This window comes from Musca autumnalis, unplaced genomic scaffold (assembly GCF_047663935.1).
Source record: "Musca autumnalis isolate F117 unplaced genomic scaffold, ASM4766393v1 scaffold_1, whole genome shotgun sequence".
NCBI lineage: Eukaryota > Metazoa > Arthropoda > Insecta > Diptera > Muscidae > Musca > Musca autumnalis.
Window position 1 is genome coordinate 15,108,936 of NW_027411644.1, and position 15,604 is coordinate 15,124,539.

A 15,604-nucleotide genomic window follows, 5' to 3' on the forward strand; every position below is an offset into this window, starting at 1 on the left:
CAAATATATTTTTGCAACAATTTGTAGCATATCTCAATTTTATTTGTTTGTGTGCCAACATATTTTTTATATTAGAACATATTTGTTATGGGTTGAGAGAGGATTTTTGTCAAAGAGCGTAACAACAGGGCTCTCGCTCATTTTGTAATAAAAAGCTGTGTGTATGATGCAATAGAAGGCGCAGAAGCGACGACGGGAGAGTGAAAAAGTTTGTTTTTGCTTTGGTGGTGTGTATGCGGTATGCTGCCAAACGCTTGTGTTTCGTTCTTTGTTGTTGTTGTGATTTATTCTTCCACAAGCAGGCATTTTTTCTGTAACTCACAGTTAACCAATCTAGCAAGCAAGAGAAAAAGAAAAAATGGTATAAATTATTTTTGTTCTTTTTGCGAGAAAGGCAGAGTGCATCTTTTCTTCCGTTTCTTCAAGACAATCGTTGAGTGAAGACGGTAAAGTGAGTAAATAAATCAGTGTTTTGTGCTTTCTTAAAATGGTGATTTTTAGTAAACTAAATCTTCAATACATTTTATAATTAGAAAATCAGACATATTAATAGCCAATGCCAGGAGATCGAAAAATTACAAAACTTACACAATGATTTTAATTTACACAAGAAATTTAAAGAAGCAGCTGGTATATGTATATCATAGAACTATGTCGCCAGTTCTGTATAACAGTAACAATGAACCTGCTTTTGAGAATGCGGAGAAACAAGCAATTTGGAAGAACTACATTCAAAGCCTATGTACAGACGTCAACAGATCAAGTTTTAATACCCATTACTAAGCGCGAGGTAGAATCTGCGATCACATCTCTAAAAACTAGGACAGCATCAGGACCGAATGAAATTCCTTCAGACATGCTAAAACTCATAGATGAAAATAATATTGACCTGCTAACAAGGTTAATGAATCATGTATATAATACAGTACACCACCCTCAAGACTGGCTAAAATCAAGTTTTAAAGCAATTCCTAAGAAAAGTCATGCTAAACACTGTTATGACCACCGACTTATCAGCTTAATGAGCCACGCTCTTAAAATATTCCTTAAAATTTATAAAAAAGCTATGAGTGTAAATCAATTCGGCTTCAAAGAAGGCATGGGGACGAGGGAAGCATTATACTGTGTTCAGGTCCTTATTCGAAAATGTCAAGAGGCTAACAAGGACATTTTTTATGCTTCATCGACTATGAGAAAGCATTTGACACAGTGAACCATGACAAATTAATGGAAATACTTTCGACAATTGGGATAGATGACAAAGAACTCAGGTGCATTAGAAGTCTGTACTGGCATCAAACTGCACAGATTGATGTCAACGGCAATCTTACCGACGATATACCGATATCAAGAGGGTTCAGACGGAGCTCTATATTATCTCCGTTGCTGTTTAACATATACTCAGAGAGAATTTTCCAAGAATCCGTCAAAAATATAAAAGAAGGAATAAAACTAAACAGCGCTTATATTAACAACATCCGATATGCAGATGACATCACAGTATTAGCCGATAGTATATCCGAACTGATGATTGTTAGTAAGAAAAAGCAGCACAATTAAACAATGTTAAAAATAAACAACGCACACGTCGAAAGAGTCAGAGTTTTAAATACCTCGGGGTTATAATTAATGACCAATGGGATCCCTCAAAGGAAATAAGATGTCGTATAGAACTGGCAAGAGATGCATTCTTCAAATATAAAAAAGTTTTGACCAACCATGATATAAACATTGAGACAAAAGTACGATTTATTAAATGTTATGTATAGTCAGTCTTATTATACGCTGCAGAAGTCTGGACCATTAAAGCTGCTGACATAAAAAGACTAGTAGCTTTCGAAATGTGGATTTATCGAAGAGTATTAAAAATACCTTGGACTGCACACGCCACAAATCTCGAAGTACTGACAAAAATGAACCAACGGAGAGAAGTTTTGTATCTGTCACCAAAAAACGAAAAACGGCTAACTTAGGACACATCATGCGACATGGAAAGTATAATCTCCGCTGGCAATACCTAAAATGACCATTGAAGGACGCCGTACCAGAGGCAGACAGGAGATGACTTGGATAGAAAAACATAGAAGACTGGACAAATATCAACAATTTGTTATTCGTTTAACTACCAATAAAGAACATTATCTTGTCAATTTGAAACTAATAGGTATTAGTCAATTAACACCAAGCAAATGTTTGCCTTAAGTACTTCTTATCAATAAAGTTCAAGTCGACTTAAAGCTCTCAGTATTTCATAACTCAGAGATTACTATCTTCTTTCATTTCATTCATTCACTTCATAACATAAAAGAAAGTGACCAAGTCACGTTTTGCGTATAAAAAGTAAGAAAACCCCATCACATTTTTATGAACGGATATGGTCATTTCATGTTCAATGGACGACTTATTAGCCACCAATCAATGAATGGTTGATCACCGCCGACCGAACACCTTAAAGACTTGAACAACAAAACACTTTTAAAAATCGTTACTTTATGTTGGCAATTATTATTATTGAATTTGAATTTTATTTATTACAAAATTAACCTTATTTAAAGTAAAAACACAACAAATACCTCAGATGCCAACAGTAGTAATAAGCATGCATGATACGTACGATTGTACGTACATAGTGTGTGTTAGTCATCATAACTTTGTATTTTCTAAGGAATTTCATTTACATTTCAAGTGCTGCATCGTCGTCGTCTCTTGACATTAGTTGTGGGGTTTATTTCAAATGCAGGTGTTTTCTGTGCATTTTTTCCATAGACATTTTTTCACATACAACAAATTGTTTTGTATGTGAAAATATTATTTCATAAATTTATAAGTTTATTTGCTATTATTAATAGAAAAATTGAAAGTTTATTTTTATTTGCTGGGAACTATTTCCATGCCAATCTTCAATGGCGCACCTTTTTTCTGTGGTTTTCTGGGTCATTTACAATTGAAATGTGGTTGTCAAAATTATTCAAATGTGATTATTATTGATTACTTCCTCAAGTCTTTGTGTTTGTGAAATATAATATTCTAAGTAATTGTTGTTACATTGTCAAGAAGGGGGAGTTTAAGATTTAATGTCAATGTGTATAAGAAACTATTGTCCAGAGCAGGGATAGGTTCAAAACAAAGAAGAAAGTTGTCTTAAGTTATGTTAATAAGGAAAGTTATTTCGCCACTCCAATAAGCAATAATTGGTGTCTTAATAATTAAAATTCCATGAACAAAATTATAATTTTCGAATGTTTGAATACAACAAAATATGGACTTTAGCTAAAATAAACACATAAAGATGTAAAATTCTGCAGTCCAACACTGAAACGCCAATATTAATTTCAAACACTTATCCAGTTGTTGGTTTTTTATATTTTTATAATTTTACCTCCTTCCTTTCTTTATCAGTATTCCAAATTGAAACATGTTCAGCCTTTGATTTCCTTATGCTATATGTGTCGAACAATATCAGCACATACCAAAAATATTTGAAGTAACAAAAAATTCAACAAGCAATTTCGTTTTCAACAAAGCACCATAAAAGAGCTCCGTAATATTAAATCTTCAAAGGAAAAAAAATGTTGATGACCCACAAAGAAAGTTAATTTCATTAGGAGAGCGCGAAAAAAAAGCATCCACAAAAAAGCAATCACAAATCTATTTCATAATCTCGAATGGAATAATGAAACACATCACATTTTTTACTCTTTCTTTCTTTTTGGGCGAACAAAAAGGAAAGTCCGACTAACATCCGCACAATATCGCAAGTGAAAGATGAATTGATTTTCAACACACCAAACGCAAGTCAATGAACATCAACAAAAAATAGTTGAAGTCTTTGTTTCTTTTTTTACACAATTAATCTTAGCAAAATGCAGCTTTACTCCCGATGAATGGCTTGAGATGGATGGTAAAAATGAACAAACGAAGATTAGTAAATATTTGATTATAATTAAAAATGATTTTGAAAAGAAATTAAAAAATGAAATAAAATCATTTGAAAAGGAAAATAAGAAGAAATTTATTTTTCAAGGAGACATAAGGATCGATTTGTAGAAGGCCAAAAGGATTTTTTTAGATTGTCAATAAGTCTGAAGAAAATGGGCAATAAGATCACCTCATAAAAGCCCACAAGATTTTGCCATGACAGACCAGAACCTCTTCTTATGGTAGATTAGTCGTCCTATAAAAGACAGCATGTCATTTAAAAGGTATTTTTTTATGAAAAAAGGCCTAATCATGTAAAACCAATAGGATTTAATATAGAAAGAGAGAAGGTTTTCTAACGAAGAAAAAAGTTTTGAAATTCCGCTCTGATCCTCCAAAAAATGTAAACTTTGTATGTAAATATCTATAGAACGGTTACAGATACAGTCTCCAAATTTGGAATGTGGAGCGGAATTTGGCTTACAAATAAATGTGTCAAATAAATCGAAATCGGTTCAGATTTGGATATAGCTCCCATATATATTTTCGTCCGATTTCAAGTATTTGATGCACCAAAAACGCTATATATGTCCGATTTCAATGAAATTTGGAATGTGTGACGGAATTTGGCCTACAAGTAAATGTGCTGCGGAGAAGCGAAACGCACCGGGTTCAGCTAGTTTAGGTTGAATTCTAAAGTGGAGGTATTAGGGTACCTTCCCCACAAAAGTTCGACATTTGTGTCTAAGTGCAGTTTAAGGTCTGCTAGAAGATCCTTTGGAAATTTATACCAATGCTGTTCGTTGTGGTCCTTTTTACAGCGATATTATGTTTTCCATGGACAAGTCCATGCTTCCTGGCATACTGGTCCAAAAGTTATACGATGACCCGCTGAAGTGACTAGGGAGCGCGATATCTATCGAAAAGATATGATCCAAAATAAGATCCACTTCCATAACTACCTCCTTTTAAGTAACACTTTTCAACTTTAATCGTAATCCACATTTTCATCGACAAGTTCAAATGTCTAAAAAAGGCCACAAAATACTGAAACACCCTAAATACATTCAATCTGACCGTAGATGAAATTTTCAATTCACATAGGCTGAGGGTATATCTCTGTTGGCAAAGCCGACTGATACTTTTTACTTGTTATTTAAACTTTTCATCAATAATTTGGCGTTTTAATTTTACCGATTTTTGTCGGTAAGACAGAAAATGAGTTAGAGAATCGCACCACAGGGGTAATTTTATTTTCGAAGATACCAGAAGCCTTGCAAAATGAGAGTCAAGGGATCTTAATATTTTATTAAATAGAATGGCGATGATGAATTTTTATAGAAGACCTGACGCTATTTTATATAAAAGACTAGAACGCCTGAAGACCAGATCCGCTTCTCAGAGTGGCATAAAGGGCTTCCCACAAAACAATAGTACCGTCTTTACTCAACGATTGTCTTGAAGTAACTGTAGAAAAAAACTCTGCCTTTCTCGCAAAAATAACAAAAATAATTCATACCATTTTTTTATTTTCCTCTTCGCTTGCTAGTTGGTTAACATTGAGTTACAGAAAATAGTACCTGCTTGTGGAAGAATAAATCGCAACAAATAACGAAACACAAGCGTTTGGCCACATACACACCACCAAAGCAAAAACAAACTTTTTCATTATCCCGTCGTCGCTTCTACGTCTTCTATTGCACCATACACAGCTATTTATTATAAAATAAGCGACAGCCCTGTAGTGGGATTCTCTAACGCATTTTTTGGTTATCGACAAAAATCGGTAATATTAAAATGCTTATAATTTGGGTAATTAACGATATTATTCGGTAAGTTAGCGACCAAAAAAATTAGTCGCAAAGTCTACCGATAACAACAGTGATGTCAACTTTTATTTGAACTTTTCATTAATAATTTTGCGTTTTAATTTGACCGATTTTTGTCGGTAACCAAAAATGCCCTTGAGAATCCCACTACTGTTGTTGCGCTCTTTGACAAAAATCCTCTCCCACCCATAAAAAATATGTTGGTACCCAAACAAATAAAATTGAGATATGTTACAAAATGTTGCAGACATATATTTGTTTACAACCAGTTCCAAACATATATTTTTTAGGATCCAAACCTATTTCAAACATATATTTGTCTGCGTTCAGAAAACGTCGTCAAAATGGAATATACATTATACAAGCCTTTTAGAGCAGACCAGAAGATCATATAAACGAAGAGCAATCCTTATACGTATAATAACTTCAGAAGTCTTCTCTTGAAATCCCATCTTAGGTCCATTTCTGAGAAAATTTTCAAGTATTTTTGTATCTTATTTTTGTATCAGAAAGTCTTTATTTAGAAGACTATTTGTATGTACTTTAAAAAGAGATATAGGAGATCAAAGTGATTTTTTATAACAAGCAACAAGCCAACAGAATAACACTTTACAAAGTAATGTAAACGTGCTACCTTATGTATTACTACCCAGCAAAATGTTAGATGCCAAAGATGCCATTCAATCATGGGTGCAAGTGATCTGGCATGTCATCTTTTTAGCATCTTCATCGATGAATTTTATATGAGCGTGGACCTCAAAAGATGCTATTCATTTTTGGATCCAAAGCAAGTCATTTACACCAATGCTTTTACATGTAATTTTCACCAATGCTTTGGTATCTCATTTCCACCAACCCTTTGCAATGACATTATCATTACGACGATAGATTTAACAACGTTGGTTGTGATTTCGAGTCTCGGACAACATCAAACCTATTGTAAATAATTAATCTTATATATTTAGAAAAATGTGTATAAATAAAAACACAAAATTCACCTCTATGGGATCGATGGAATGGGTTCAAATGCTGATGGAAAGATCGGATCTTTCACGACTTTCTTTGCATGTGTGAAAATGCTAATGAATAGATCGGATATTTCACGACTTCGTTTGAACCAATGCAAAAGATGCCATGAAATCACGTCATCGCATGGAACCCCATCCTTCAAATTTTGCTGGGTAGTAGCCTAAAAAATAATTACTAAGTAATTTGTAACGATGTCACAGAGTGTGACTGAGTTTCCGACTACAAAAACGAGACTTGTGAGTTGACAGCTCACTGTCGGAACATTTTTTGTTAGCAAACGTCCTTGACACATAAATATTTCCTAGGACAATCTGTTATTTAGAGTTCAACTTTATGTGTTCTCCTATCTTTAACATCCATTTCTCAGCTGGTATTCTTGTTAAAACAGCTAATAAATATTTATAAACTCTAGTAATCGTATAAAATTCTCAGCTGTTTAATGCCATGGATCAACAACTAAAACAAATTGTTATGCGATACAAAATTCAAACTTAATTAAGTACTTTAGTCACCACAACAGATAAACACCAGCAACAGCAACGATTTCCGATAGATGTGTTTGTTCGTACTTCTCTTTGTCGGTTAGGGTGTAAACATGACAATATTTGTACAACGAATTGTCTACAACAATATTGACACAATTGACATACTTATTTCAGAAGTAGTGCGCTCGACCAAAATAAATTCATTCACAAACCACAGAGTAGAGTGGAACAGACCCCAACAAATTAGTGTTTAGTTTAATTTAAAGCTGTCAATTGTTAAGACATTTTAAAACTAATTTCTTGTACATACATACATATATTAATTTAATTTGAAAGTAGAGGTGGTGTTTTGTGACTTGGGGTGATGAGGGATTTGTAAATGAAAAGTTTATCCGGAATAATTAATTTTATTTGATTTGTTTTTAAATAAGTTATTTGTTTTATCATTGCAGGTACATATGTCCATCAACGCTCTGTATGTATGTAAGTAAACAATTGTTGGCTTTTAGGAAATATTTACATATAAGTATGTTCCGGCAGTTAATTTTATTTTGTCTGTTGGTCAAATATATACATATAGTTTTATTGAGTCCTTTTTAACTCATTCACATATGTATGTATATCATAATAATTATTATTCTTAAACATCAGATAATTTTCCACATTATATCAGATCACTATTAAAATCGTCGTGTTTAATTATTTTCCATAAGCGTCAATTTGGAACACCTGTTCAAGAAATCTCTGAAATAATTGCACTGACTGCAGCATTCAACTCCTAAAGCAATTGTTTGTAGAGTAATAAAATAATTAATAATGACATGCTGTTGCTGTTTTCTGTGTCACTAATGTGCCGACGTCTATGTACCGACGCCATTCTGACTGTTCATTTCGCCCATCTGTCATACAACCCGGCAATTGTAATGGTGTTGCATGGGACAATAGCTGCAGCAGCCACTCCGCAGCATGTGTGCTACTACTTGTATTCACTGAAGCTAACTTCATTTTGGCACTACCCCATCGTGGGGTGGTAGTGATGGCACAGTGGGCCCATGGGAAAATACGAAAACCTAGAAAAGAAACCCAGAGGCTCAATTCTTTTTCTATGAAAATGTGAAATGAAAACCTTTATAAAGGAAGTGAAATGAAAATAATTATAAAGAAAATATTTAAAATTCCAAATTTTCTTAGAACCAGGACCCAGGACTAAACATGGTTTTAAAGGCCTCCACACATAAGCCGCTCGGCTTTCTTACTTAATTCATTTCTGGTAAAGGAATAAAGAAATGTCAGAACCACATTTCAATTAGGTCGAACTTGGTCTTCGGTATTTTACCAGAAATGAATTAAGCAAGAAAGACGAGCGGCTCATATACCCTGGCCTTAAGTCTGCAGAATACGAGTAGTCTAACTGATCGTATACACCAGGGAAAATGTATTGAGCCGACAATATTTAACACGTTCGCGGACGTGAATGCTATAGCATTCATTTGCAAAGTCAATTTTTTGTCATTTACTTCTATACAATCCTACGTTTTTGCGATCAAAGTACGTAGTACTATTAATTTTATCAATATCCATAAGATAATAAATAAAAAATTGTAATAGGACTAATAATTATTTAATAAATACAAAAAACTAACTTCTGAAAAAATTGGGTGTCCGCGAACGTGTTAAGGTGCATGATGTGTAAATATATTGTCATATTCGGTATGTTATACATACACGGAGAGAAAATGCAGCAAACAAAATAATGTTTGAGTGCAAACATATATTGGTTTGCCCCCAAAAATATATATTTTATTTACTATTTTTTTCTCCGTGTATGTATTGTCCCCCAACAATAGTTTTTGTTCACAGTGGGCCATATTGTGTATCCTAAATATAAATATGTATTATCACAGTGGCAACACAAATTGTTGGATCAACCATACCATTCATCCGTTTAACAATATGTATGATGACATCATGAATACATATAGTTGGGAGATCGTTGTGAGATATTTTGTGAAAAAATATTTTTATTTTGCATACCCTCATCCTTAAGGCTAACGAAGGTATGTATATTAGGGTTATGACTTTTTGAATTTTGGCCTATTAATGCCTAAAATAACATTCATTTGATTTAATTATTAAAAAAGGTTCCGCACAAACCACTTTCAAATTATATATTTGTGTAAAAAATGCTATGAAATGAAAAAATTCAAATTATTTCCTGTTGCACGAATGGAAAATTGAAAAAGGTCACGCACAAACCACTTTTAAAGTGTATGATATACGGTATAAAGTTATATATGATATATAATTATATATATGTAATGATATGAAGATCAAATTAGTGAGAAACATACACTTATGTCGTGTGCCCCTAAAGCACGTTTTCAGTTATATATCTGCTTACACTGACTGCAAAAATTTGACCAAAATTTGGATAAAAAAAACTTGTAAAGCTTTTTTATCGAATCACTTTATAATTAAGACTTTATGTAATCTTAGGTAAAAGCTCATCAAAATATGATACGAAAGTCATTATCCTACTGTATATTTAACTAGCGGACCCGGCGAACTTCGTCTCGCTATTAAGGAATAAAATTTCATACAAAAACTCAATTTTCGATTTTTCCAATTTTCCGACTTTTCCAGAGAGATTTTCCAAAATTTTCTTCCGTAAAGACCTTCTCCTCGAAAATACGAATAACTGACAAAAAATTTTACAGAAATCGGCCTAGCCGTTCTCATTTTATGAATTACTATACATTTTTTACACCATTTTTATATATATAGATTACGTGGTCCTACACGCAGAGAAAAAATATTTTTCGCTTTTGTTGGAACAAAAATATCTGTTTTGGTTCCTAAAATGTATTTGTTTTGTTCAAACATTGTAATCCAAATCCAAAAATACCATCTTTTGTTCCAAACATAGAAAACAACAAGTGAGCAAAGGCTATAGTCGGGACGGGGCCGACCATGTGTTACCCTACACCACTACCCCTGTGCATAAGCTTTTCACTGGTAAACATTTCTTTTAGGGAATATAATCCGAATACCATCAAACATAATATGCCTCTTTCTCTCGGGACCTCCATAAGCAACCAAAATTTCGTGACCATCCGATCAAAATTGCGACCTGTAGCGTGATTGCAAAAAATGGAAGAATTGGATGCATTGTGGTATCTCCCTTGTTTGGCCACCTTCGCCAACCTACTTTACACCAATTTAAAGGTAATATTGTCTTCTTCTATTGACAGGCTTTGTCGTTGGAAACCCTATAACGAGGGTTTTGTCTAAGGCTGAGGTAAGTTCAGTCGCAGCCAGGGTCAACTCAAGGACCCACGAAACCTTAAGTAAAAACACGAGCGATGACAATTCAATTCTTTATTATCACCCCTTGGTGCTTAATTTATGATTAACATGTGGATACTTATGTGATAAATGCAATTATATATGGTGGTTATTCGTCTCAGCTGGATGGAATCTTACTGTGGCTCGCAGTCAACCGTCTTCGGCAATAAGAGGAAGAGTGAAGTTGGTAAAGTTGTGGTAGTTGGCTCGGCGGTGCGCTGGTAGCAGGTGTCGGCTCGATCGTACACAGTGGTATTGGTTGTTGCGTTGATGCTCGGCTGTAGTACTCGCACCCAACGACTCGGCTTGTTATATTCGGGTTGATGGGGTCGTGTTGAAGCGACTCGGGTTGATATTACTCGGCTTGGTGTAGTCGTGTTGGAGCGACTCGGGTTGATGTTACTCGGCTTGGTGTAGTCGTGTTGAAGCGACTCGGGTTGATGTTACTCGGCTTGGTGTAGTCGTGTTGAAGCGACTCGGGTTGATGTTACTCGGCTTGGTGTAGTCGTGTTGAAGCGACTCGGGCCGATGTCTTCGGGTTGATGATACTCGGCTTAGTGCAGTCGTGTTGAAGCGACTCGGACTGATGTCTTCAGGTTGATGATACTCGGCTTTGTGTAGTCGTGTTGGAGCGACTCGGGTTGATGTTACTCGGCTTGGTGTAGTCGTGTTGAAGCGACTCGGGCTGATGTCTTCGGGTTGATGATACTCGGCTTAGTGCAGTCGTGTTGAAGCGACTCGGGCTGATGTCTTCGGCTTGGTGCAGTCGTGTTGGAGCGACTCGTGTTGATGTTACTTGGTTTGGTGTAGTCGTGTTGGAGCGACTCGGGTTGATACCCTCGGCTAGATGAAGTCGTGTGGTGGCCCTCGGCTCTGGATTCGGTTGTGGTAGTCGGGTTGGTGGTTCTCGTTGGGGTCCTTTGGTTTAGTCAGCCTGGAACGAGAAAACGATCGTATTTAGAGGGAAGCGAACGAATCGCAGGAAGCTTCGTTTATGTTGGGTACCAGGCGACTGCGGACACTGCCACACGTCAACTTCGGGTATCTTCGGTTAACTCCAGCACTTCACGACTTCTGTTGTCAAAACCTGGAGTACTTATTCGGCAATGCGAAGTGAGTGAGAATTAATTTCCCACACTTTAGAAATAATCATAATTTATATGCACTGAAGTAGAATAATTCCATTACAAGGAGTGTTATGAACTGATGGTATTTTAAGAAGATGGCAGGGTATGTAGCGGTACTCATGGAATGATGTACATTACGGTGGGGCATATATTGAGGTGGGTAAACCACAAAAAAAAATTTGTTTAAGGAAAAGAAATAAATGTAATGGTCACGTTTCAACCCCTACTAGAAGCCGATATATTCACAAAGAATAAAACTTTGAATTTGTCTCCACATGAGTTTTCCCCATTCCGACCCCTAAATATTATCCGACTATCATTACAATCAATAGGCTTCTTCCTCTGTGGGGCCCGCATCTACCCCCAAAATCTAGTGACTATCCGATCAAAATTCCAACCGGTGCGTGATTACAAATAATTACTGACTTTTGCAATATCTTGGTTGTTTGCTCACTTACGCCAACATACTTTGCATCAATATAAAGGAGATTTTTTCTTCTAAGTTTGGCGGGTTTTCTTTTTGGAATGCTCCTACCAGAAGCGGAGATATTCACATAAGAAAAAAACTTTGACTTTTCTCCACATAAGCTTTTTGATTATTCCAACTCCTGAATATTATCCGACCATCAGCAAACTTAATAGGCTTCTTCCTCTGTGGGACTCGCATCAACTCCCACAAAATTCATGACGATCCGATCAAAATTGCGAACTGTAGCGTGATTACAAGGAAATCGGAAAATGGGATGCATTACCGACTATTGTGATATCTCTGTTGTTTGACCACCTACGACAGCCTACTGTACATCGTTGTAAAGGTGATATATTCTACTTTCCTTGCCAGGTTTTGCTTTTGATATACCTCTTAAAGAAACAGAGCTATTGGCTTTGAAATAAAACGTTGACCCTTTCTCCAAATAAATTATTGCCCATTTCGACCCCTGAATATTATCCGACCATCATCAAAATCAATAGGTTTCTTCCTCTGTGGGACCCCCATTAACTCCCAAAATTTCGTGACGATCCGATCAAAATTGCGATCTGTAGCGCGACTTTGAAAATAATTGAAAAATGGGATGTATTACCGACTATTGATATATCTCCGTTATTTGGCCACCTACGCCAACCCGCTTTGAATCATTGTAAAGATGGGATATTCTTCTTTCATAGTCAGGCTTTGCCTTTGGAAGGTCCCCAACCAAAGCTGTGATATTCGTCATTACAACTCAAATCGCAAAAATAAAAGATGCGTTGTATTAGCGGCTATTGCGATTTCTTCTTTGTTTGACCACCTACGACAACCTACTGTACATCGTTGAAAAGGTGATATTTTCTACTTTCATTAGCAGGTTTTGCTTTTGATATACCTATTATAGATGCGGAGATATTTGCTTTGAAATAAAACGTTGACTTTTTCCCCAAATAAGTTTTATGCCCATTCCGACCCCTGAATATTATCCGACCATCACCAAAATCAATAGGCTTCTTCCCCTCCAGGACCCTTATCAACACGTAAAATTTGGTGACTATCCGATCAAAATTGCGACCTGTAGCGTGATTACAAGGTTTAGATGGACAGACGGACGGACGGACTGACGGACGGACACACATAGCCAGATCGACTCGGCTCGTCGAGACATTCATTTTGGTATATATAAGTATGGGTCTACGACCATTATTTCGATGCGTTACAAACTTTTTGGCCAAAACCAACTTATAATACCCTCCCACATAGTGGTGTAGGGTACAACGACGCGTACTTTATATGGGGCGTTATATGGGGGCTATACCAAAACGTGGACCTATATAAACCAACTTTGGTAGGAATGTTTTTGGCCTCTGGAGACACAAAATGCCAAATTACAACCAATTCGGTGGTAAAATGGGACAAATATCTCAAAAATTCCTTAATACGACGACGCGTCACGCGTCATTTTGTATGGGGGCTATACGAAAGCGTGGACCTACATATCCCGCTTTCAATACCAAAAGTCCTACGTACAAATAATAGATTTTCCCAAAATTTCATCCACCTACGTCAATCCGTTCGGACGCTAGAGTGATTTCCACAGACGGACGGACATGGCTATATCGATGTAGAATTGCACGCTGATCAAGAATATATATAGTTTGTGGGGTCTACAATGATTATATAAACTTAATATACCCCCATCCTATGGTGGAGGGTATAAAAAAGGTGTAGAACCTAAAGAATACTAATTATTATTGTTTAACAATAAAAAAATATATTTTGAACGACTTCACCAAAAATTCACATGTCCTTTGAACGAAAAAGTGGAATTAATTATATCGTGATGTTGAATGCATTACACTGGTAACCCTGATCTCAAAAACAATTGGTTGTTGGAAACATGGCTAAGCCGTTGAAACTTTGTTGCTTATTCTCTTTTCTGATATGTGTTGATCATGTGTGCTGCAAAATATGAATATGGGTGTTCGATGCTTTTTTATTATAGTAACAATTTCAAATAGCATCAGCATCGCTAGCAATATTTTTGTAAAATTTGTTCCTACATGTTGCCGTTGTTCATTGTTGCTAAAATATTTCGAAGAAATTTTAGCAGGCAAAGCTGTATACAATCAGCAGGAGGTTTTCTGATATGACAATATTTTTTGTAAAAATTTTACATCATGTTTGTAAAGACCATTTGTATTGTACGAGGTGTTTATCATATTTCTCAATTTCGATTGTTGTTTATATAATTTGAGGAAAGAGGGGTTTTTCAAATTCGCAATTACAATGTTTAACAAACGTACATATAATAGTTGTGACAACAATATATATTGTTGTTCTAACAAAATAAAACAATATTTGTTCTTTGCATGTTATAGGTTCAACAATATGTCATTGCCTACAGTTTCGAACCAAACGTTTTGAGTGTAAGGACCACCTTACACAGCTTTTGTATGATTTAAGTGAGAAATCCCTCCACACGCCATATAAATTGTCACCATCATTATGCCAAAACGATTTTGAGTCATACCCAAAAAATTGCAGCAAAATAAAATAAAAAACGAAAAAAAATAGAAATATAAAAAGCTTGAAAAAATTAACTCCATCAAATTGAGGTGAAACGCAATACTAACACCAAAACCACAAGAGTTGAGGCTTTCGCGGTAGCTATGGCTACATAGATACCCGGCTGGCTGGTTGTTGGCAACCACCCAATCAGACCAAGTTAATGGTAATTGGGCGTTATGGTGGCAGGCAGCCGACAAACGAAACACTTGACACAACACACGATGCAACGCGCAAAATGATGCAGCAATGCGAACGTGACGCATAATTGCTGTTGCAACAAGTGCAGGCAGGTCATGTTGCAGTCACATTCGAATGTATGTGTGTGTGTGTGAGGTGAGGCATACCTGTCATGTTTTGTGTCTTGTCTTGGCTAATGATTTAACAAATTAATTATGATTTACATGTAAGCGAAATTTTAGAAACACACAAAGAGTCGAGCATACTAATTTGTTTATGGCCTGCAATTTAATGTCAATGAAGTAAATGCCCGCTTCCCCCTTTGTTTATTGCACTTGGTGTGTTTGTCTAATAGCAAAAACTAATGTCTCTTACCTCTCGCTCTTCGTCTAAGAGCCAGTTAGTCAGTCAGGTATTATTTCGGATACTTGTTTTAAGGGTTAGGTGATTTTTTCATAATTTCAGACATATTTCAACTGTCTTTGCGTGTTCATTATTTTAACCGTTTTGTGTCGTCTCTGTAAGTTGTAATATTTCTTCTACTCGATTCGTGCAGTTAATTTCGACAGAAAATATAAGAAGTAAAAGAAAAAAAAAACTTAAAAAAGCAATAATTGAAATAAACAATTTTAAAGATCAACAATAGCTTCCCTT

General features: G+C 35.6%; 1 protein-coding gene across 10 annotated transcripts in view; it reads left to right on the forward strand.

The window, feature by feature from the left end:
• Window positions 1-15,604, forward strand: part of cno (adherens junction formation factor afadin) — a 267,454-nt gene that overhangs the window by 80,004 nt on the left and 171,846 nt on the right. For 3 of the 10 annotated variants that reach the window (XM_073967801.1, XM_073967812.1, XM_073967823.1), the window contains exon 2: window positions 7,714-7,744. The exons of the other annotated variants lie outside the window; for them this stretch is intronic. The gene's annotated coding sequence lies outside the window, so the exon portion shown is untranslated. The remainder of the gene's footprint in view (window positions 1-7,713; window positions 7,745-15,604) is intronic. 10 annotated transcript variants of the gene reach the window in all.